Here is a 24,010-nt window from a genome sequence, read left to right as displayed (position 1 = left end):
AAGAAAGTACGTGCAGATTTGATCACATCAGTGCATTCGCCGGATAGACCGTCGTGAAAACGGCCATTAACTACTATCAAGATACATTTTTGTCGATACGTGCCTTATTCTTTTACGTACATGATTAATCAGTACTTTTGCTGACGTACATGTGCAATACGTACTTTTGCGATGCATGCTTTTGTCTGCATGCAGCTAGGGGGGGGGTAGAGCTAGGGGGGGGGGGGTAGAGCGCTGCCATACGTCGTGGTGTTCGACTGTGCTGCCATCTGATGTCGCACCACTGATAACTGTCGGCGCGGCGCCGCCGTCTCCATTTGCGTGTGTACAAACGCACGGTCGAGAGCCACTAATTCGAAATTATTTCGAGTTTGGCGATCTTTTGTGCTTACAGATACTTACCATGGTGAGGATAAACTGAAACTGCGTATACTTTGAATGTAACATAATGGACCACTCTTATCACTCGCCGTGGCCACTAGCGCTCACGCTATAGCTCTGCATCGTTACTAGTACTAATAGTTATCCCTTAACTGCATAAGTATCTAAAAGTGTTGTGCTTAAGTATCGCTTCTCGGCCTTTTGGCTAAGATCAAAGTGTAGTATCTGTTCTTATCAGCTTAATATCTGATACGTCCCCTACATGGGGACCAGAATATTAAACTGATTTTTGGACTTTGGCGGGGTTTTTGGAGCTTGCTCCAGCCCTGCCGCGGGTTGGCCTGGCATTGCACTACAGCCAGGATCGGCCCACTTTTGTTATCATGCGTTGTGATATGTGGTGAAAATAAAAGGATAAAGATACTTTAAGATATATGACAATAAAAATTGACAAAACATGAAAATACGCCTCTTTTTGATCATGGTCATAGACAAACGCTCATACTAAATGGAATAAAAATGCGGGTATCGGCAAATTGTACCTGTGACCCCTCAATGTCCCTGAGGTCATCTCAGGTCATGAAGAAAAATGACCCAATCAATATCATTATGATTATAGACGTTTTTTTTTCTCGAATTCCACTACTACGTGCCGCCCCCGACCCGAGCCACGATAACCGCTACAATAGGCGAATTAATTCACGCATTTATTTTGTTCCCAGACAATCGACATCTTTCAAGTACACGGTGCATCGGCGTCCTAAAATGTGACTGGAAAGGCCGCTCTATCTGGTGAAACTCAGTAAAGACGGTGCATCATCATCTAACTGAGGTACCTGTAAAGCTGACATCTTTATCACTATTCATTCGGTATCAGTGATGGACAGTGGGGGGCGTGTGGGAAGTTGTGGGTGACGACAGCTTTGCCTTACGTAAAGCATCATATGCTTTTAAAACTTTTCTCTTTTTATTAGTTTTGCTATAGCGTGAGGCGTGCAATCGTATATCGAAATGAAAAAAGTAACTGGAAAAATAGCAGTATCTATCGACATTCCTTACATCTGTGCTTTGGTAAGGTCCTGACAAATGCTTTATTTATTCATATTAGCCGTTTTCACGACGGCCATCTGGTACACATTTGATGCACAGGTGGTACAGATAAAGTGCAGAATTGGTCAAATCAGGTTCAGTGTGTCCTCTTAGCAGCTATCAGCTAGCACTTATATGCACTAATTTCTTATATGCCTGATTTGTCATATTTTCAGAGAGCATCATCGATTAAAACACTGTAATAAATTCATAAAATGAAGCTATTTGCTGTAAAAGAAAGTACGTGCAGATTTGATCACATCAGGTGCATTCGCCGGATAGACCGTCGTGAAAACGGCCATTAACTACTATCAAGATACATTTTTGTCGATACGTGCCTTATTCGTTACGTACATGATTAATCAGTACTTTTGCTGACGTACATGTGCAATACGTACTTTTGCGATGCATGCTTTTGTCTGCATGCAGCTAGGGGGGGGGGGTAGAGCTAGGGGGGGGGGGTAGAGCGCTGCCATACGTCGTGGTGTTCGACTGTGCTGCCATCTGATGTCGCACCACTGATAACTGTCGGCGCGGCGCCGCCGTCTCCATTTGCGTGTGTACAAACGCACGGTCGAGAGCCACTAATTCGAAATTATTTCGAGTTTGGCGATCTTTTGTGCTTACAGATACTTACCATGGTGAGGATAAACTGAAACTGCGTATACTTTGAATGTAACATAATGGACCACTCTTATCACTCGCCGTGGCCACTAGCGCTCACGCTATAGCTCTGCATCGTTACTAGTACTAATAGTTATCCCTTAACTGCATAAGTATCTAAAAGTGTTGTGCTTAAGTATCGCTTCTCGGCCTTTTGGCTAAGATCAAAGTGTAGTATCTGTACGGAACCTGGTCAACTCCAGGGCCGCCGCCCTTTGGGGGCGGGGGGCGGGTCTTGGCCCCGGATATTTGCACACCGGTCTGAAACCACTAGGTCGGGATATATTTGCTCTTGGTTGGCTTACCTTTTACAAACCCATGCCACCAACATGCACTTATATACACACCTCTGTTCTTATCAGCTTAATATCTGATACGTCCCCTACATGGGGACCAGAATATTAAACTGATTTTTGGACTTTGGCGGGGTTTTTGGAGCTTGCTCCAGCCCTGCCGCGGGTTGGCCTGGCATTGCACTACAGCCAGGATCGGCCCACTTTTGTTATCATGCGTTGTGATATGTGGTGAAAATAAAAGGATAAAGATACTTTTAAGATATATGACAATAAAAATTGACAAAACATGAAAATACGCCTCTTTTTGATCATGGTCATAGACAAACGCTCATACTAAATGGAATAAAAATGCGGGTATCGGCAAATTGTACCTGTGACCCCTCAATGTCCCTGAGGTCATCTCAGGTCATGAAGAAAAATGACCCAATCAATATCATTATGATTATAGACGTTTTTTTTTTCTCGAATTCCACTACTACGTGCCGCCCCCGACCCGAGCCACGATAACCGCTACAATAGGCGAATTAATTCACGCATTTATTTTGTTCCCAGACAATCGACATCTTTCAAGTACACGGTGCATCGGCGTCCTAAAATGTGACTGGAAAGGCCGCTCTATCTGGTGAAACTCAGTAAAGACGGTGCATCATCATCTAACTGAGGTACCTGTAAAGCTGACATCTTTATCACTATTCATTCGGTATCAGTGATGGACAGTGGGGGGCGTGTGGGAAGTTGTGGGTGACGACAGCTTTGCCTTACGTAAAGCATCATATGCTTTTAAAACTTTTCTCTTTTTATTAGTTTTGCTATAGCGTGAGGCGTGCAATCGTATATCGAAATGAAAAAAGTAACTGGAAAAATAGCAGTATCTATCGACATTCCTTACATCTGTGCTTTGGTAAGGTCCTGACAAATGCTTTATTTATTCATATTAGCCGTTTTCACGACGGCCATCTGGTACACATTTGATGCACAGGTGGTACAGATAAAGTGCAGAATTGGTCAAATCAGGTTCAGTGTGTCCTCTTAGCAGCTATCAGCTAGCACTTATATGCACTAATTTCTTATATGCCTGATTTGTCATATTTTCAGAGAGCATCATCGATTAAAACACTGTAATAAATTCATAAAATGAAGCTATTTGCTGTAAAAGAAAGTACGTGCAGATTTGATCACATCAGGTGCATTCGCCGGATAGACCGTCGTGAAAACGGCCATTAACTACTATCAAGATACATTTTTGTCGATACGTGCCTTATTCGTTACGTACATGATTAATCAGTACTTTTGCTGACGTACATGTGCAATACGTACTTTTGCGATGCATGCTTTTGTCTGCATGCAGCTAGGGGGGGGGGGTAGAGCTAGGGGGGGGGTAGAGCGCTGCCATACGTCGTGGTGTTCGACTGTGCTGCCATCTGATGTCGCACCACTGATAACTGTCGGCGCGGCGCCGCCGTCTCCATTTGCGTGTGTACAAACGCACGGTCGAGAGCCACTAATTCGAAATTATTTCGAGTTTGGCGATCTTTTGTGCTTACAGATACTTACCATGGTGAGGATAAACTGAAACTGCGTATACTTTGAATGTAACATAATGGACCACTCTTATCACTCGCCGTGGCCACTAGCGCTCACGCTATAGCTCTGCATCGTTACTAGTACTAATAGTTATCCCTTAACTGCATAAGTATCTAAAAGTGTTGTGCTTAAGTATCGCTTCTCGGCCTTTTGGCTAAGATCAAAGTGTAGTATCTGTGGGGCATTCCCCCGGTATTTGCACATGATCGCGGCTCATTGGTCGGGATAGACATGCTTTTGGTTGGCTACCTTTTTTTTACAAAGCACGCCGCTAAAACATGCTCTATACGCTAAAAAATCTGTTCTTATCAGCTTAATATCTGATACGTCCCCTACATGGGGACCAGAATATTAAACTGATTTTTGGACTTTGGCGGGGTTTTTGGAGCTTGCTCCAGCCCTGCCGCGGGTTGGCCTGGCATTGCACTACAGCCAGGATCGGCCCACTTTTGTTATCATGCGTTGTGATATGTGGTGAAAATAAAAGGATAAAGATACTTTTAAGATATATGACAATAAAAATTGACAAAACATGAAAATACGCCTCTTTTTGATCATGGTCATAGACAAACGCTCATACTAAATGGAATAAAAATGCGGGTATCGGCAAATTGTACCTGTGACCCCTCAATGTCCCTGAGGTCATCTCAGGTCATGAAGAAAAATGACCCAATCAATATCATTATGATTATAGACGTTTTTTTTTCTCGAATTCCACTACTACGTGCCGCCCCCGACCCGAGCCACGATAACCGCTACAATAGGCGAATTAATTCACGCATTTATTTTGTTCCCAGACAATCGACATCTTTCAAGTACACGGTGCATCGGCGTCCTAAAATGTGACTGGAAAGGCCGCTCTATCTGGTGAAACTCAGTAAAGACGGTGCATCATCATCTAACTGAGGTACCTGTAAAGCTGACATCTTTATCACTATTCATTCGGTATCAGTGATGGACAGTGGGGGGCGTGTGGGAAGTTGTGGGTGACGACAGCTTTGCCTTACGTAAAGCATCATATGCTTTTAAAACTTTTCTCTTTTTATTAGTTTTGCTATAGCGTGAGGCGTGCAATCGTATATCGAAATGAAAAAAGTAACTGGAAAAATAGCAGTATCTATCGACATTCCTTACATCTGTGCTTTGGTAAGGTCCTGACAAATGCTTTATTTATTCATATTAGCCGTTTTCACGACGGCCATCTGGTACACATTTGATGCACAGGTGGTACAGATAAAGTGCAGAATTGGTCAAATCAGGTTCAGTGTGTCCTCTTAGCAGCTATCAGCTAGCACTTATATGCACTAATTTCTTATATGCCTGATTTGTCATATTTTCAGAGAGCATCATCGATTAAAACACTGTAATAAATTCATAAAATGAAGCTATTTGCTGTAAAAGAAAGTACGTGCAGATTTGATCACATCAGGTGCATTCGCCGGATAGACCGTCGTGAAAACGGCCATTAACTACTATCAAGATACATTTTTGTCGATACGTGCCTTATTCGTTACGTACATGATTAATCAGTACTTTTGCTGACGTACATGTGCAATACGTACTTTTGCGATGCATGCTTTTGTCTGCATGCAGCTAGGGGGGGGGTAGAGCTAGGGGGGGGGGGGGGGGTAGAGCGCTGCCATACGTCGTGGTGTTCGACTGTGCTGCCATCTGATGTCGCACCACTGATAACTGTCGGCGCGGCGCCGCCGTCTCCATTTGCGTGTGTACAAACGCACGGTCGAGAGCCACTAATTCGAAATTATTTCGAGTTTGGCGATCTTTTGTGCTTACAGATACTTACCATGGTGAGGATAAACTGAAACTGCGTATACTTTGAATGTAACATAATGGACCACTCTTATCACTCGCCGTGGCCACTAGCGCTCACGCTATAGCTCTGCATCGTTACTAGTACTAATAGTTATCCCTTAACTGCATAAGTATCTAAAAGTGTTGTGCTTAAGTATCGCTTCTCGGCCTTTTGGCTAAGATCAAAGTGTAGTATCTGTACGGAGCCTGGTCACCTCCAGGGCCGCCGCCCTTTGGGGGCGGGGGGCGGGTCATGGCCCCGGATATTTGCACACCGGTCTGAAACCACTAGGTCGGGATATATTTGCTCTTGGTTGGCTTACCTTTCTCAAACCCATGCCACCAACATGCACTTATATACACACCTCTGTTCTTATCAGCTTAATATCTGATACGTCCCCTACATGGGGACCAGAATATTAAACTGATTTTTGGACTTTGGCGGGGTTTTTGGAGCTTGCTCCAGCCCTGCCGCGGGTTGGCCTGGCATTGCACTACAGCCAGGATCGGCCCACTTTTGTTATCATGCGTTGTGATATGTGGTGAAAATAAAAGGATAAAGATACTTTTAAGATATATGACAATAAAAATTGACAAAACATGAAAATACGCCTCTTTTTGATCATGGTCATAGACAAACGCTCATACTAAATGGAATAAAAATGCGGGTATCGGCAAATTGTACCTGTGACCCCTCAATGTCCCTGAGGTCATCTCAGGTCATGAAGAAAAATGACCCAATCAATATCATTATGATTATAGACGTTTTTTTTTCTCGAATTCCACTACTACGTGCCGCCCCCGACCCGAGCCACGATAACCGCTACAATAGGCGAATTAATTCACGCATTTATTTTGTTCCCAGACAATCGACATCTTTCAAGTACACGGTGCATCGGCGTCCTAAAATGTGACTGGAAAGGCCGCTCTATCTGGTGAAACTCAGTAAAGACGGTGCATCATCATCTAACTGAGGTACCTGTAAAGCTGACATCTTTATCACTATTCATTCGGTATCAGTGATGGACAGTGGGGGGCGTGTGGGAAGTTGTGGGTGACGACAGCTTTGCCTTACGTAAAGCATCATATGCTTTTAAAACTTTTCTCTTTTTATTAGTTTTGCTATAGCGTGAGGCGTGCAATCGTATATCGAAATGAAAAAAGTAACTGGAAAAATAGCAGTATCTATCGACATTCCTTACATCTGTGCTTTGGTAAGGTCCTGACAAATGCTTTATTTATTCATATTAGCCGTTTTCACGACGGCCATCTGGTACACATTTGATGCACAGGTGGTACAGATAAAGTGCAGAATTGGTCAAATCAGGTTCAGTGTGTCCTCTTAGCAGCTATCAGCTAGCACTTATATGCACTAATTTCTTATATGCCTGATTTGTCATATTTTCAGAGAGCATCATCGATTAAAACACTGTAATAAATTCATAAAATGAAGCTATTTGCTGTAAAAGAAAGTACGTGCAGATTTGATCACATCAGGTGCATTCGCCGGATAGACCGTCGTGAAAACGGCCATTAACTACTATCAAGATACATTTTTGTCGATACGTGCCTTATTCGTTACGTACATGATTAATCAGTACTTTTGCTGACGTACATGTGCAATACGTACTTTTGCGATGCATGCTTTTGTCTGCATGCAGCTAGGGGGGGGGGTAGAGCTAGGGGGGGGGGGGGGTAGAGCGCTGCCATACGTCGTGGTGTTCGACTGTGCTGCCATCTGATGTCGCACCACTGATAACTGTCGGCGCGGCGCCGCCGTCTCCATTTGCGTGTGTACAAACGCACGGTCGAGAGCCACTAATTCGAAATTATTTCGAGTTTGGCGATCTTTTGTGCTTACAGATACTTACCATGGTGAGGATAAACTGAAACTGCGTATACTTTGAATGTAACATAATGGACCACTCTTATCACTCGCCGTGGCCACTAGCGCTCACGCTATAGCTCTGCATCGTTACTAGTACTAATAGTTATCCCTTAACTGCATAAGTATCTAAAAGTGTTGTGCTTAAGTATCGCTTCTCGGCCTTTTGGCTAAGATCAAAGTGTAAATCTGTTCTTATCAGCTTAATATCTGATACGTCCCCTACATGGGGACCAGAATATTAAACTGATTTTTGGACTTTGGCGGGGTTTTTGGAGCTTGCTCCAGCCCTGCCGCGGGTTGGCCTGGCATTGCACTACAGCCAGGATCGGCCCACTTTTGTTATCATGCGTTGTGATATGTGGTGAAAATAAAAGGATAAAGATACTTTTAAGATATATGACAATAAAAATTGACAAAACATGAAAATACGCCTCTTTTTGATCATGGTCATAGACAAACGCTCATACTAAATGGAATAAAAATGCGGGTATCGGCAAATTGTACCTGTGACCCCTCAATGTCCCTGAGGTCATCTCAGGTCATGAAGAAAAATGACCCAATCAATATCATTATGATTATAGACGTTTTTTTTTCTCGAATTCCACTACTACGTGCCGCCCCCGACCCGAGCCACGATAACCGCTACAATAGGCGAATTAATTCACGCATTTATTTTGTTCCCAGACAATCGACATCTTTCAAGTACACGGTGCATCGGCGTCCTAAAATGTGACTGGAAAGGCCGCTCTATCTGGTGAAACTCAGTAAAGACGGTGCATCATCATCTAACTGAGGTACCTGTAAAGCTGACATCTTTATCACTATTCATTCGGTATCAGTGATGGACAGTGGGGGGCGTGTGGGAAGTTGTGGGTGACGACAGTTTTGCCTTACGTAAAGCATCATATGCTTTTAAAACTTTTCTCTTTTTATTAGTTTTGCTATAGCGTGAGGCGTGCAATCGTATATCGAAATGAAAAAAGTAACTGGAAAAATAGCAGTATCTATCGACATTCCTTACATCTGTGCTTTGGTAAGGTCCTGACAAATGCTTTATTTATTCATATTAGCCGTTTTCACGACGGCCATCTGGTACACATTTGATGCACAGGTGGTACAGATAAAGTGCAGAATTGGTCAAATCAGGTTCAGTGTGTCCTCTTAGCAGCTATCAGCTAGCACTTATATGCACTAATTTCTTATATGCCTGATTTGTCATATTTTCAGAGAGCATCATCGATTAAAACACTAATAAATTCATAAAATGAAGCTATTTGCTGTAAAAGAAAGTACGTGCAGATTTGATCACATCAGGTGCATTCGCCGGATAGACCGTCGTGAAAACGGCCATTAACTACTATCAAGATACATTTTTGTCGATACGTGCCTTATTCGTTACGTACATGATTAATCAGTACTTTTGCTGACGTACATGTGCAATACGTACTTTTGCGATGCATGCTTTTGTCTGCATGCAGCTAGGGGGGGGGGGGGGGGGGTAGAGCTAGGGGGGGGGGGGGGGTAGAGCGCTGCCATACGTCGTGGTGTTCGACTGTGCTGCCATCTGATGTCGCACCACTGATAACTGTCGGCGCGGCGCCGCCGTCTCCATTTGCGTGTGTACAAACGCACGGTCGAGAGCCACTAATTCGAAATTATTTCGAGTTTGGCGATCTTTTGTGCTTACAGATACTTACCATGGTGAGGATAAACTGAAACTGCGTATACTTTGAATGTAACATAATGGACCACTCTTATCACTCGCCGTGGCCACTAGCGCTCACGCTATAGCTCTGCATCGTTACTAGTACTAATAGTTATCCCTTAACTGCATAAGTATCTAAAAGTGTTGTGCTTAAGTATCGCTTCTCGGCCTTTTGGCTAAGATCAAAGTGTAGTATCTGTTCTTATCAGCTTAATTGGCGAGAGCGTGCCCCATCCTTGACCTAGTACCTGCCCCGGCGACTCTGGCCCGCTCACGGAACTTCCCCTCCACATTGTGCGGCGACAGGAGAGGCGGATGTCGGGGTAAGGGCTAGGTCCCGCTTATTCCTTCTTTGCCAAATCCTTTCCTTGCCCTGCTGGGCGCCACCTCTCCTGCTTGGAGATGGTGTCACCTCCGGCCTCGTCTGGCCGGGTGCCCGCCGCAGGCGCCTCTTCTCCCTCGCCGGGCCCGGCAGCTCTGCAGCAGCCGTGGCTCGAGGGCCAGCTGCTCGTGCTGCCCAGCCCGCTGCCGCTGCACGTGTGCTGCCCTGTGGCGGGCTGTCCGCGGTCATACGCGAACCAGGCGCAGACTGCCGTCCGCCACAGCCTGCTGCGACACCTCCGGACGGACTTCCACCCCGGACTGTCGGTGACCGGGTCGGAGTGGCGCTGTGCGGCCTGTGGAGCCAAACTTGCCCGTAAAGTTTCGGCCCACAGATGCCCCCTCGGCCCTCTGAACCGCCTGGTCCCGGACGCGGCGTCGGCGTTCCGGCAGGAGTGCCACTGGTGCCGGAAGTGGTTCACGACTCGCCGTGGCGTGCTCAACCACCGCGCCCGCTGCCCGCGCCGGCCGCCGCCCGCCCCGCCGCAGCCCACCGACTGGGCCGCTGCGCTGGCGCGGCTCCGTGCGGAGACGGCCCCCGCCGCCGGCGCCCCTGCAAGACCGGCGACACCGACGAGCCCGGAGATGGACCTGTCGCTGAGCCCTCCGCCGCCGCCACCTGGCCAGAGCCGTCCGTCGCCGCCGCCGGAGCCGACGCCGCCGCCGCCGCCGGAGCCGACACCGACGCCATCACCGGGGCCGACACCGACGCCACCACGGGAGCCGACACCGACGCCGCCACGGGAGCGGACACCGCCGCCGGCGCCCGAGGAAGATCGGCTCTCGCCGCTGCTGTCGCCTGGGCCGCTGCCCGAGCGGTGGTGGTCGCCGACCCAGCCGTCGCAGCCGCCGCGGTCGCCGCCTCTGGTGTTCCCAGAGACCTCGCCGTCGCCGGACTCATCATCTAAGACAGCTGAATCGCCGCTGTTACACGAGGATCTTGCCGCCTGTGACGGCGGCCCTGTGGACGCCCTGTCGCCGCACCGAGCGGAACGTGTGAGTGACAACGTGTCAGTGCCGCCCGCGAGTGCCTCCGACGCGACAGTGCCGCCCGCGAGTGCCTCCGACGCGACAGTGCCGCCCGCGAGCCTCCCAGACGCCGCAGTGCCGCGAGAATCGACGCCGCGCGAGTCGGTGCCGACGTGCCTTGTGCTAGTGTCTCCCGTGCCGCCCGCGACGGAGCCAGCGGGGTCCGCACTGGTGCAGCCGACCCCGTGTGTCGCCGGGACAACACTGGTGCGGCCCCCCTCGTCGGCGTCTCCGGTCCCGCGCCCTCGTTCTGACGGAGTGGACTGTGTCGGCGGCGCGTCGATTACGACACCGCGCCGGGGCCGCCGCTCGCCCAACCTGACGTCATCGTGGTTCTGGCTGCGCGGCCCCGGCGTCGGCGCGAGGAGGGAGCCGTCGGCCGACAGCTCGGACTCATCGCCTGACTCGCCGTCCCCAGCGCCCACGCTGTACCTGCCGCCTAGCTCAAGCTCGTCAGACTCGACATCAACTGCTGGCAGCGGGCCGGCCGCGTCTCCGGGCCGGGCGGCGCGCCGCCGCCGCTACCGAGCCAGGCGCCGAGCGGAGCGCCGCCGCTCGGGCCACGTGGTGCCTGAGGCCGCTCCGCCACTCGCGGACGCCGGCCCCGCGCGGGCGGCTCCGCCCGCGCTGCCCCCTGGGACAGCGCCGCCGCCGCGGAGCCCGCCAGTGTCGCGCCGGCCGCCGCCCGGGCCGCCGCCGCCACCACCGCAGCGGGAATCGCCGCCCTCTCGCCGGCCGCCGGAGAGAGCGCCGCCAGACGCGCGGCGGTCGCCGCAGGAGCGGGACCTGCCGGCACGGCGCCCGCCGCCTCCATCAACCGGACGGACTGCGGCCGCGCCCGCCCCGCGACAGCGCGGCGGACGGCGCGGGCGGGGAGGACGAGGTGGCGGCCAGCGACGTGCCGAAGTGAGAAACGACGTGACAACCACGGTAAGCGACCGCCGCGACCCGCCCCAGGAGGTGACGCCCCCGCCCCAGCCCACCCCGCGACCCGATGCTCCCCCGCCCACCCCGGGACCCGACGCTCCCCCGCCCACCCCGCGACCCGACGCTCCCCCGCCCACCCCGCCGGCCGGCGCTCCCCCGGCCGAGGCGGCGGCCCCGGCCTCACGCTCCCGTGCTGGCCGTGGCCGTGGTCGCGGCCGGGGAGGCGCCGCGTCTGCCCGAGCCCAACCCCAGGCCCAGGAGCCCGAGCTTACCGAGCTCCAGAGGCTCTTCCTTCCTCGACTTGAGCACCTACTAGCTGCCGACGCCGAGTGGGCGGCTTGCGAGGAGGTGCTGACCGCGATGGTGGCCGAGGCGAGCCGGCGGAACGAAGCCTACCACGCTAAGCGCGCGGAGGAGACGGACCGCCGCCGCCGCCAGCCGCCGCCTGACCGGCGGCGCCTCCGCCGCGACCCGCCCCGACGGCCCGACCCGGCCGGCCGCCCGGCCGCTGCGCCGGCCCCACCCCCCGGACCCAACCCCGTCCCGGCTCCCCCGGCGGAGGGCGCCGCGCCGCCGCCGCCGCCGCCGCCGGCCGACCGACGCCGCCAGTACCGCCCACCGCAGTACGACCCGGCCGAGGCAAGCCGGCTGCAGCGCCTCTACCGCACCAACCGAGCCCGTGCTATGAGGGAGGTGCTGGCTGAGGACGGCCCGCGGTGCTCGCTGGACCCCGCCGCTATTCGCTCTCATTTCTCTCCGTCTCCCACCGCCGACCCTCCCGTGGACTGGGACGCCCGCCCGCCCTGTGTACCGGAGCTCGGGGAAGCCAATCAATGCGACGGGCTGACCCGGCCCTTCACTGAGGACGAGGTGTGGCAGCGCCTGCGCTCCGCCGCCAACACGGCGCCCGGCCCTGACGGGCTGCGCTATGTGGCGTGGCGTGCCCTCGACCCCGGCGCCCGCCTGCTGACTCTGGCATACAACGTGTGCAAGAGCCACCGGCGGGTGCCGGGCGAGTGGGGCAAGAGCAGCACGGTGCTCATCCACAAGGGGGGCGACGCCGACGACCCGTCGTGCTGGCGACCCATCGCCCTCATCAGCACGATCGCCAAAGTGTACGCCGGTCTGTGGGCCGACCGGCTCTCCCGTTGGGCGGAAGGGGAAGACCTCCTGTCCCCAGGACAGAAAGGCTTCCGGCACTATGACGGAGTATTGGAGCACAACTTCATACTCCAGAGTGCACTGACTGCCTCTCGGCGAGCGGCCGGCGGTGAGCTGCACGTTTGCTTTGTCGACCTGACAAACGCATTCGGAAGCCTGTCGCATAGTTACCTGTGGGACGTGCTGGCGCGCCTGGGCCTCGAGCCTGAGGTGCTGCTCGCCCTGCAGAGTATCTATGACGGCACCACTACCGTCTACGCCACGGCGCAGGGCGTGTCCGAGCCGGCACCAGTCGTGCGAGGCGTGCGTCAGGGCTGTCCGCTGAGCGGCGTCCTGTTCGCCCTTGCCATGGAGCCGCTTGTACGCGCCCTGAACGGGATTGACGGCGTCGAGGCGCTCGCCTTTGCCGACGACGTGGCGCTGCTCTGCCGAGACCACCCGGCCCTGGAGAGCGCGCTGACTGCGCTGGAGGATGTGTGCGCCTGGTGCGGCCTCCATCCTAACCCGCGCAAGTCCGGCCTGCTGTCGATCGGCCCGGCCCCGCCCCCCGCTCAGCTGTGCGGCCAGCCGCTGCCAGTGGTGGGGGAGGGCGGCTCGTACCGGTACCTGGGCCGGCCCGTCGGCCACTCCCGCCTCTCCTGCCCGCCGACCGAGGTGCTGGACGACGCGCGGCGTGCCGCTGAGCGGGTGACGGACAGCGCTCTCGCCCCGTGGCAGAAGCTGGACGCCCTCCGCTCCTGCGTCATGCCGCGGCTGACGCACTGCCTCCGGCTCGGCCTCCTTCCCAAGACGGCGCTGCGCAGTCTGGACGCTGCAATTCGGTGGCGGGTGAAGGGCATCCTGAACCTGCCCTCCCGTGCCAGCGCTGAGTACTTGTACTCTGGCGTGGCGCAGGGCTGTGTCGGCCTTACGGAGCTGGCCGTGGAGGCGGACATGCTGCTGGTGGCTTCCACCTGGCAGCTGCTCACCTCCCCGGACGAGGCTGTGAGGACGACTGCCGAGGACCAGCTGACAGAGTGCGTGCGCCGCCGCCTCTCCGCCCCTCCCACCGCAGCGCAGGTCGCCGGCTACCTGAACGGCGAGGCCATGCGTGACGGCGGTGACGTCGCGACCCGGTTCAGCCGGGCGCGTGTCGCCACCAAAGCGCTGGCCAAGCTGGTCGGGATACGCTGGCAGGCGGCCGACGGCCAGCTGTCTCTGACGCTGGACGGCGAGCCGCTGCCGCGCGGCAAGGCGGCCGCGCTGCTCCGGGACGCCGTCCGCCGCGCCGCCGCGGCCCGCCTGCACACCAAGCCCCATCAGGGCAAGGTGATGCGCTGTGTGGCCGACCAGCGCATCAGCAGCCACTACATGTATAGTGGTGATTACACCCGGTTCGCCGAGTGGCGCTTTGTCCACCGAGCGCGCCTGGGGCTGGTGCCTCTAAACGGGGCCCGCCACGGCGCTGCGCCGGGGGACCAGCGCTGCCGGCGCTGTGGACACGCCAGCGAGACCCTGCCCCACGTGCTGTGTCACTGCATGCAGCGGCACAGCGTGGCCTACCAGCGGCGCCACGACGCTCTCCTGGCTCGCCTGGCGAACGCGGTCCGGCGGGACGGAGTCGACGTCCGAGTAAACCGACAGGTGCCGGGCGTACAGTCCACACTGCGCCCCGACCTGGTGGTCACTCGTGACGGCGGCGCCACCGTCGTGCTCGCCGACGTCACGGTGGCCTTCGAGAACGGCCCCGAGGCCCTGCAAGCCGCCAGCGACGCCAAGGTGCGCAAGTATGCGCCCCTTGTCGCGGAGCTGCGAGCAGCGGGTAAGGAGGCCAGCGTCGTTGCCCTGGTGGTTGGCCCGCTGGGCACGTGGTGGCGGGGCAACGAGGCGGTGCTGCGCCGGCTCCGCGTCAGCCGCGCCTACGCCCGCCTGATGCGCCGCCTGATGGTGTGCGACACGCTGCGGTGGTCCCGTGATGTGTACATCGAGCACATCACGGGCCACCGCCAGTATCAGTAGGCGCCGCCCACTTCTGGCGGCCGGCGGCGCCCCGCCCCTGCTCACCGACCGGCCGGGCAGCCGACACCGCCCCTCCCTTCCCCCCTCCCCTCCCCGTCACCTGGGCGGGCACGGCACGGCCCTGCGTGGCCGTTGGGTCGCTGGGCCCTGCGAGGCCCGAATCAGTGTTTATGTGTGTATGTGACGCCATGCAAGACCTGTGCTGTGTTTTCTAAAGTACCTTCGCCTGTATATAAATGTTCCAAGTGCCAAAGTGTAACAATGTCTTTCGGCCTACGGGTTTTTTGTTTTGTATTATAGTTCGTTTTGTTTTGTTCTCTTTATTATTTTTTCTAATGTGTGTATATATCCAATGTGCCATATCTCGCTACGTTACGAAGGCTGGAGTCTCCAATCCCAACTGGAGACTCGCCTTATCTCGTGCTTGACCGTGCCCCACTACGGGCAACACTGTAATCATCTCTTTTCTGATGATGTGTCTTGAAACATGTGTTTTTTGAATAAAATCTGTTCTTATCAGCTTAATATCTGATACGTCCCCTACATGGGGACCAGAATATTAAACTGATTTTTGGACTTTGGCGGGGTTTTTGGAGCTTGCTCCAGCCCTGCCGCGGGTTGGCCTGGCATTGCACTACAGCCAGGATCGGCCCACTTTTGTTATCATGCGTTGTGATATGTGGTGAAAATAAAAGGATAAAGATACTTTTAAGATATATGACAATAAAAATTGACAAAACATGAAAATACGCCTCTTTTTGATCATGGTCATAGACAAACGCTCATACTAAATGGAATAAAAATGCGGGTATCGGCAAATTGTACCTGTGACCCCTCAATGTCCCTGAGGTCATCTCAGGTCATGAAGAAAAATGACCCAATCAATATCATTATGATTATAGACGTTTTTTTTTTCTCGAATTCCACTACTACGTGCCGCCCCCGACCCGAGCCACGATAACCGCTACAATAGGCGAATTAATTCACGCATTTATTTTGTTCCCAGACAATCGACATCTTTCAAGTACACGGTGCATCGGCGTCCTAAAATGTGACTGGAAAGGCCGCTCTATCTGGTGAAACTCAGTAAAGACGGTGCATCATCATCTAACTGAGGTACCTGTAAAGCTGACATCTTTATCACTATTCATTCGGTATCAGTGATGGACAGTGGGGGGCGTGTGGGAAGTTGTGGGTGACGACAGCTTTGCCTTACGTAAAGCATCATATGCTTTTAAAACTTTTCTCTTTTTATTAGTTTTGCTATAGCGTGAGGCGTGCAATCGTATATCGAAATGAAAAAAGTAACTGGAAAAATAGCAGTATCTATCGACATTCCTTACATCTGTGCTTTGGTAAGGTCCTGACAAATGCTTTATTTATTCATATTAGCCGTTTTCACGACGGCCATCTGGTACACATTTGATGCACAGGTGGTACAGATAAAGTGCAGAATTGGTCAAATCAGGTTCAGTGTGTCCTCTTAGCAGCTATCAGCTAGCACTTATATGCACTAATTTCTTATATGCCTGATTTGTCATATTTTCAGAGAGCATCATCGATTAAAACACTGTAATAAATTCATAAAATGAAGCTATTTGCTGTAAAAGAAAGTACGTGCAGATTTGATCACATCAGGTGCATTCGCCGGATAGACCGTCGTGAAAACGGCCATTAACTACTATCAAGATACATTTTTGTCGATACGTGCCTTATTCGTTACGTACATGATTAATCAGTACTTTTGCTGACGTACATGTGCAATACGTACTTTTGCGATGCATGCTTTTGTCTGCATGCAGCTAGGGGGGGGGGGGGTAGAGCTAGGGGGGGGGGGGGGGTAGAGCGCTGCCATACGTCGTGGTGTTCGACTGTGCTGCCATCTGATGTCGCACCACTGATAACTGTCGGCGCGGCGCCGCCGTCTCCATTTGCGTGTGTACAAACGCACGGTCGAGAGCCACTAATTCGAAATTATTTCGAGTTTGGCGATCTTTTGTGCTTACAGATACTTACCATGGTGAGGATAAACTGAAACTGCGTATACTTTGAATGTAACATAATGGACCACTCTTATCACTCGCCGTGGCCACTAGCGCTCACGCTATAGCTCTGCATCGTTACTAGTACTAATAGTTATCCCTTAACTGCATAAGTATCTAAAAGTGTTGTGCTTAAGTCACCGTTCCGTGCTTCTATCCTCAGGATACTGAAATCCTTCTCCTCCACGCCGCAATCCCCTTCCGGGCTGGACAGGCAACTTCATCTCATGCGGGCTGCTCCCTTGGAGTGGCACCGCTGCTCCCGAGGGAGCGCACCCCGTAGCCGGGTGCAGTGAGTGCCTTGGGGCTGGTTGGCCTGTCCTCTGGACGGGCTCAACCCCGGCGACTCACTAGGGTGCCTGCCCAGACCACTGTCTCCCCCTAATTCCTATCATCCTTCCGGCTCTGCAATGGTCTTGTCGACCGAAAGGGCCTAACCCAACAAAACAAACAAAACAAAGTGCTTAAGTATCGCTTCTCGGCCTTTTGGCTAAGATCAAAGTGTAGTATCTGTTCTTATCAGCTTAATATCTGATACGTCCCCTACATGGGGACCAGAATATTAAACTGATTTTTGGACTTTGGCGGGGTTTTTGGAGCTTGCTCCAGCCCTGCCGCGGGTTGGCCTGGCATTGCACTACAGCCAGGATCGGCCCACTTTTGTTATCATGCGTTGTGATATGTGGTGAAAATAAAAGGATAAAGATACTTTTAAGATATATGACAATAAAAATTGACAAAACATGAAAATACGCCTCTTTTTGATCATGGTCATAGACAAACGCTCATACTAAATGGAATAAAAATGCGGGTATCGGCAAATTGTACCTGTGACCCCTCAATGTCCCTGAGGTCATCTCAGGTCATGAAGAAAAATGACCCAATCAATATCATTATGATTATAGACGTTTTTTTTTCTCGAATTCCACTACTACGTGCCGCCCCCGACCCGAGCCACGATAACCGCTACAATAGGCGAATTAATTCACGCATTTATTTTGTTCCCAGACAATCGACATCTTTCAAGTACACGGTGCATCGGCGTCCTAAAATGTGACTGGAAAGGCCGCTCTATCTGGTGAAACTCAGTAAAGACGGTGCATCATCATCTAACTGAGGTACCTGTAAAGCTGACATCTTTATCACTATTCATTCGGTATCAGTGATGGACAGTGGGGGGCGTGTGGGAAGTTGTGGGTGACGACAGCTTTGCCTTACGTAAAGCATCATATGCTTTTAAAACTTTTCTCTTTTTATTAGTTTTGCTATAGCGTGAGGCGTGCAATCGTATATCGAAATGAAAAAAGTAACTGGAAAAATAGCAGTATCTATCGACATTCCTTACATCTGTGCTTTGGTAAGGTCCTGACAAATGCTTTATTTATTCATATTAGCCGTTTTCACGACGGCCATCTGGTACACATTTGATGCACAGGTGGTACAGATAAAGTGCAGAATTGGTCAAATCAGGTTCAGTGTGTCCTCTTAGCAGCTATCAGCTAGCACTTATATGCACTAATTTCTTATATGCCTGATTTGTCATATTTTCAGAGAGCATCATCGATTAAAACACTAATAAATTCATAAAATGAAGCTATTTGCTGTAAAAGAAAGTACGTGCAGATTTGATCACATCAGGTGCATTCGCCGGATAGACCGTCGTGAAAACGGCCATTAACTACTATCAAGATACATTTTTGTCGATACGTGCCTTATTCGTTACGTACATGATTAATCAGTACTTTTGCTGACGTACATGTGCAATACGTACTTTTGCGATGCATGCTTTTGTCTGCATGCAGCTAGGGGGGGGGGTAGAGCTAGGGGGGGGGGGGGGGGGGGGGGGTAGAGCGCTGCCATACGTCGTGGTGTTCGACTGTGCTGCCATCTGATGTCGCACCACTGATAACTGTCGGCGCGGCGCCGCCGTCTCCATTTGCGTGTGTACAAACGCACGGTCGAGAGCCACTAATTCGAAATTATTTCGAGTTTGGCGATCTTTTGTGCTTACAGATACTTACCATGGTGAGGATAAACTGAAACTGCGTATACTTTGAATGTAACATAATGGACCACTCTTATCACTCGCCGTGGCCACTAGCGCTCACGCTATAGCTCTGCATCGTTACTAGTACTAATAGTTATCCCTTAACTGCATAAGTATCTAAAAGTGTTGTGCTTAAGTATCGCTTCTCGGCCTTTTGGCTAAGATCAAAGTGTAGTATCTGTGGGGCATTCCCCCGGTATTTGCACATGATCGCGGCTCATTGGTCGGGATAGACATGCTTTTGGTTGGCTACCTTTTTTTTACAAAGCACGCCGCTAAAACATGCTCTATACGCTAAAAAATCTGTTCTTATCAGCTTAATATCTGATACGTCCCCTACATGGGGACCAGAATATTAAACTGATTTTTGGACTTTGGCGGGGTTTTTGGAGCTTGCTCCAGCCCTGCCGCGGGTTGGCCTGGCATTGCACTACAGCCAGGATCGGCCCACTTTTGTTATCATGCGTTGTGATATGTGGTGAAAATAAAAGGATAAAGATACTTTTAAGATATATGACAATAAAAATTGACAAAACATGAAAATACGCCTCTTTTTGATCATGGTCATAGACAAACGCTCATACTAAATGGAATAAAAATGCGGGTATCGGCAAATTGTACCTGTGACCCCTCAATGTCCCTGAGGTCATCTCAGGTCATGAAGAAAAATGACCCAATCAATATCATTATGATTATAGACGTTTTTTTTTCTCGAATTCCACTACTACGTGCCGCCCCCGACCCGAGCCACGATAACCGCTACAATAGGCGAATTAATTCACGCATTTATTTTGTTCCCAGACAATCGACATCTTTCAAGTACACGGTGCATCGGCGTCCTAAAATGTGACTGGAAAGGCCGCTCTATCTGGTGAAACTCAGTAAAGACGGTGCATCATCATCTAACTGAGGTACCTGTAAAGCTGACATCTTTATCACTATTCATTCGGTATCAGTGATGGACAGTGGGGGGCGTGTGGGAAGTTGTGGGTGACGACAGCTTTGCCTTACGTAAAGCATCATATGCTTTTAAAACTTTTCTCTTTTTATTAGTTTTGCTATAGCGTGAGGCGTGCAATCGTATATCGAAATGAAAAAAGTAACTGGAAAAATAGCAGTATCTATCGACATTCCTTACATCTGTGCTTTGGTAAGGTCCTGACAAATGCTTTATTTATTCATATTAGCCGTTTTCACGACGGCCATCTGGTACACATTTGATGCACAGGTGGTACAGATAAAGTGCAGAATTGGTCAAATCAGGTTCAGTGTGTCCTCTTAGCAGCTATCAGCTAGCACTTATATGCACTAATTTCTTATATGCCTGATTTGTCATATTTTCAGAGAGCATCATCGATTAAAACACTGTAATAAATTCATAAAATGAAGCTATTTGCTGTAAAAGAAAGTACGTGCAGATTTGATCACATCAGGTGCATTCGCCGGATAGACCGTCGTGAAAACGGCCATTAACTACTATCAAGATACATTTTTGTCGATACGTGCCTTATTCGTTACGTACATGATTAATCAGTACTTTTGCTGACGTACATGTGCAATACGTACTTTTGCGATGCATGCTTTTGTCTGCATGCAGCTAGGGGGGGGGGTAGAGCTAGGGGGGGGGGGGGTAGAGCGCTGCCATACGTCGTGGTGTTCGACTGTGCTGCCATCTGATGTCGCACCACTGATAACTGTCGGCGCGGCGCCGCCGTCTCCATTTGCGTGTGTACAAACGCACGGTCGAGAGCCACTAATTCGAAATTATTTCGAGTTTGGCGATCTTTTGTGCTTACAGATACTTACCATGGTGAGGATAAACTGAAACTGCGTATACTTTGAATGTAACATAATGGACCACTCTTATCACTCGCCGTGGCCACTAGCGCTCACGCTATAGCTCTGCATCGTTACTAGTACTAATAGTTATCCCTTAACTGCATAAGTATCTAAAAGTGTTGTGCTTAAGTATCGCTTCTCGGCCTTTTGGCTAAGATCAAAGTGTAGTATCTGTTCTTATCAGCTTAATATCTGATACGTCCCCTACATGGGGACCAGAATATTAAACTGATTTTTGGACTTTGGCGGGGTTTTTGGAGCTTGCTCCAGCCCTGCCGCGGGTTGGCCTGGCATTGCACTACAGCCAGGATCGGCCCACTTTTGTTATCATGCGTTGTGATATGTGGTGAAAATAAAAGGATAAAGATACTTTTAAGATATATGACAATAAAAATTGACAAAACATGAAAATACGCCTCTTTTTGATCATGGTCATAGACAAACGCTCATACTAAATGGAATAAAAATGCGGGTATCGGCAAATTGTACCTGTGACCCCTCAATGTCCCTGAGGTCATCTCAGGTCATGAAGAAAAATGACCCAATCAATATCATTATGATTATAGACGTTTTTTTTTCTCGAATTCCACTACTACGTGCCGCCCCCGACCCGAGCCACGATAACCGCTACAATAGGCGAATTAATTCACGCATTTATTTTGTTCCCAGACAATCGACATCTTTCAAGTACACGGTGCATCGGCGTCCTAAAATGTGACTGGAAAGGCCGCTCTATCTGGTGAAACTCAGTAAAGACGGTGCATCATCATCTAACTGAGGTACCTGTAAAGCTGACATCTTTATCACTATTCATTCGGTATCAGTGATGGACAGTGGGGGGCGTGTGGGAAGTTGTGGGTGACGACAGCTTTGCCTTACGTAAAGCATCATATGCTTTTAAAACTTTTCTCTTTTTATTAGTTTTGCTATAGCGTGAGGCGTGCAATCGTATATCGAAATGAAAAAAGTAACTGGAAAAATAGCAGTATCTATCGACATTCCTTACATCTGTGCTTTGGTAAGGTCCTGACAAATGCTTTATTTATTCATATTAGCCGTTTTCACGACGGCCATCTGGTACACATTTGATGCACAGGTGGTACAGATAAAGTGCAGAATTGGTCAAATCAGGTTCAGTGTGTCCTCTTAGCAGCTATCAGCTAGCACTTATATGCACTAATTTCTTATATGCCTGATTTGTCATATTTTCAGAGAGCATCATCGATTAAAACACTGTAATAAATTCATAAAATGAAGCTATTTGCTGTAAAAGAAAGTACGTGCAGATTTGATCACATCAGGTGCATTCGCCGGATAGACCGTCGTGAAAACGGCCATTAACTACTATCAAGATACATTTTTGTCGATACGTGCCTTATTCGTTACGTACATGATTAATCAGTACTTTTGCTGACGTACATGTGCAATACGTACTTTTGCGATGCATGCTTTTGTCTGCATGCAGCTAGGGGGGGGGTAGAGCTAGGGGGGGGGGGGGTAGAGCGCTGCCATACGTCGTGGTGTTCGACTGTGCTGCCATCTGATGTCGCACCACTGATAACTGTCGGCGCGGCGCCGCCGTCTCCATTTGCGTGTGTACAAACGCACGGTCGAGAGCCACTAATTCGAAATTATTTCGAGTTTGGCGATCTTTTGTGCTTACAGATACTTACCATGGTGAGGATAAACTGAAACTGCGTATACTTTGAATGTAACATAATGGACCACTCTTATCACTCGCCGTGGCCACTAGCGCTCACGCTATAGCTCTGCATCGTTACTAGTACTAATAGTTATCCCTTAACTGCATAAGTATCTAAAAGTGTTGTGCTTAAGTATCGCTTCTCGGCCTTTTGGCTAAGATCAAAGTGTAAATCTGTTCTTATCAGCTTAATATCTGATACGTCCCCTACATGGGGACCAGAATATTAAACTGATTTTTGGACTTTGGCGGGGTTTTTGGAGCTTGCTCCAGCCCTGCCGCGGGTTGGCCTGGCATTGCACTACAGCCAGGATCGGCCCACTTTTGTTATCATGCGTTGTGATATGTGGTGAAAATAAAAGGATAAAGATACTTTTAAGATATATGACAATAAAAATTGACAAAACATGAAAATACGCCTCTTTTTGATCATGGTCATAGACAAACGCTCATACTAAATGGAATAAAAATGCGGGTATCGGCAAATTGTACCTGTGACCCCTCAATGTCCCTGAGGTCATCTCAGGTCATGAAGAAAAATGACCCAATCAATATCATTATGATTATAGACGTTTTTTTTTCTCGAATTCCACTACTACGTGCCGCCCCCGACCCGAGCCACGATAACCGCTACAATAGGCGAATTAATTCACGCATTTATTTTGTTCCCAGACAATCGACATCTTTCAAGTACACGGTGCATCGGCGTCCTAAAATGTGACTGGAAAGGCCGCTCTATCTGGTGAAACTCAGTAAAGACGGTGCATCATCATCTAACTGAGGTACCTGTAAAGCTGACATCTTTATCACTATTCATTCGGTATCAGTGATGGACAGTGGGGGGCGTGTGGGAAGTTGTGGGTGACGACAGCTTTGCCTTACGTAAAGCATCATATGCTTTTAAAACTTTTCTCTTTTTATTAGTTTTGCTATAGCGTGAGGCGTGCAATCGTATATCGAAATGAAAAAAGTAACTGGAAAAATAGCAGTATCTATCGACATTCCTTACATCTGTGCTTTGGTAAGGTCCTGACAAATGCTTTATTTTATTCATATTAGCCGTTTTCACGACGGCCATCTGGTACACATTTGATGCACAGGTGGTACAGATAAAGTGCAGAATTGGTCAAATCAGGTTCAGTGTCCTCTTAGCAGCTATCAGCTAGCACTTATATGCACTAATTTCTTATATGCCTGATTTGTCATATTTTCAGAGAGCATCATCGATTAAAACACTAATAAATTCATAAAAATGAAGCTATTGCTGTAAAAGAAAGTACGTGCAGATTTGATCACAGGTGCATTCGCCGGATAGACCGTCGTGAAAACGGCCATTTACTATCAAGATACATTTTGTCGATACGTGCCTTATTCGTTACGTACATGATTAATCTACTTTTGCTGACGTACATGTGCAATACGTACTTTTGCGATGCATGCTTTTGTCTGCATGCAGCTAGGGGGGG

At 50.1% G+C, this 24,010-nt stretch overlaps 7 non-coding genes and 8 pseudogenes across 7 annotated transcripts; all 15 read left to right on the top strand.

The window, feature by feature from the left end:
* Positions 1-566: 566 nt before the first annotated feature.
* Positions 567-759, top strand: LOC122377316. The gene has a single exon (XR_006255843.1). It is a non-coding gene; the product is annotated as a U2 spliceosomal RNA (small nuclear RNA).
* Positions 760-2,271: 1,512 nt separating this feature from the next.
* On the top strand, positions 2,272-2,405 carry LOC122377311 (annotated as a pseudogene).
* A 65-nt stretch (positions 2,406-2,470) lies between these two features.
* On the top strand, positions 2,471-2,635 carry LOC122377308 (annotated as a pseudogene).
* A 1,512-nt stretch (positions 2,636-4,147) lies between these two features.
* On the top strand, positions 4,148-4,267 carry LOC122377313 (annotated as a pseudogene).
* Positions 4,268-4,287: 20 nt separating this feature from the next.
* LOC122377306 lies at positions 4,288-4,465 on the top strand (annotated as a pseudogene).
* A 1,516-nt stretch (positions 4,466-5,981) lies between these two features.
* On the top strand, positions 5,982-6,045 carry LOC122377314 (annotated as a pseudogene).
* Positions 6,046-6,144: 99 nt separating this feature from the next.
* On the top strand, positions 6,145-6,345 carry LOC122377307. The gene has a single exon (XR_006255841.1). It is a non-coding gene; the product is annotated as a U2 spliceosomal RNA (small nuclear RNA).
* A 1,515-nt stretch (positions 6,346-7,860) lies between these two features.
* On the top strand, positions 7,861-8,052 carry LOC122377318. Its single transcript, XR_006255845.1, has one exon. It is a non-coding gene; the product is annotated as a U2 spliceosomal RNA (small nuclear RNA).
* Positions 8,053-9,574: 1,522 nt separating this feature from the next.
* Positions 9,575-9,702, top strand: LOC122377309 (annotated as a pseudogene).
* Positions 9,703-15,372: 5,670 nt separating this feature from the next.
* On the top strand, positions 15,373-15,574 carry LOC122377304. Its single transcript, XR_006255840.1, has one exon. It is a non-coding gene; the product is annotated as a U2 spliceosomal RNA (small nuclear RNA).
* Positions 15,575-17,426: 1,852 nt separating this feature from the next.
* LOC122377315 lies at positions 17,427-17,619 on the top strand. The gene has a single exon (XR_006255842.1). It is a non-coding gene; the product is annotated as a U2 spliceosomal RNA (small nuclear RNA).
* Positions 17,620-19,141: 1,522 nt separating this feature from the next.
* On the top strand, positions 19,142-19,261 carry LOC122377312 (annotated as a pseudogene).
* Positions 19,262-19,281: 20 nt separating this feature from the next.
* On the top strand, positions 19,282-19,459 carry LOC122377305 (annotated as a pseudogene).
* A 1,514-nt stretch (positions 19,460-20,973) lies between these two features.
* On the top strand, positions 20,974-21,166 carry LOC122377303. The gene has a single exon (XR_006255839.1). It is a non-coding gene; the product is annotated as a U2 spliceosomal RNA (small nuclear RNA).
* Positions 21,167-22,679: 1,513 nt separating this feature from the next.
* Positions 22,680-22,871, top strand: LOC122377317. The gene has a single exon (XR_006255844.1). It is a non-coding gene; the product is annotated as a U2 spliceosomal RNA (small nuclear RNA).
* Positions 22,872-24,010: the final 1,139 nt, after the last annotated feature.

The sequence above is a fragment of the Amphibalanus amphitrite genome, unplaced genomic scaffold, assembly GCF_019059575.1.
Source record: "Amphibalanus amphitrite isolate SeventyFive unplaced genomic scaffold, NRLGWU_Aamphi_draft 002711F_arrow, whole genome shotgun sequence".
Taxonomy (NCBI): domain Eukaryota; kingdom Metazoa; phylum Arthropoda; class Thecostraca; order Balanomorpha; family Balanidae; genus Amphibalanus; species Amphibalanus amphitrite.
The sequence above is the reverse complement of the archived record's forward strand: the minus strand, read 5'-3'. Positions and strand labels throughout refer to the sequence as shown.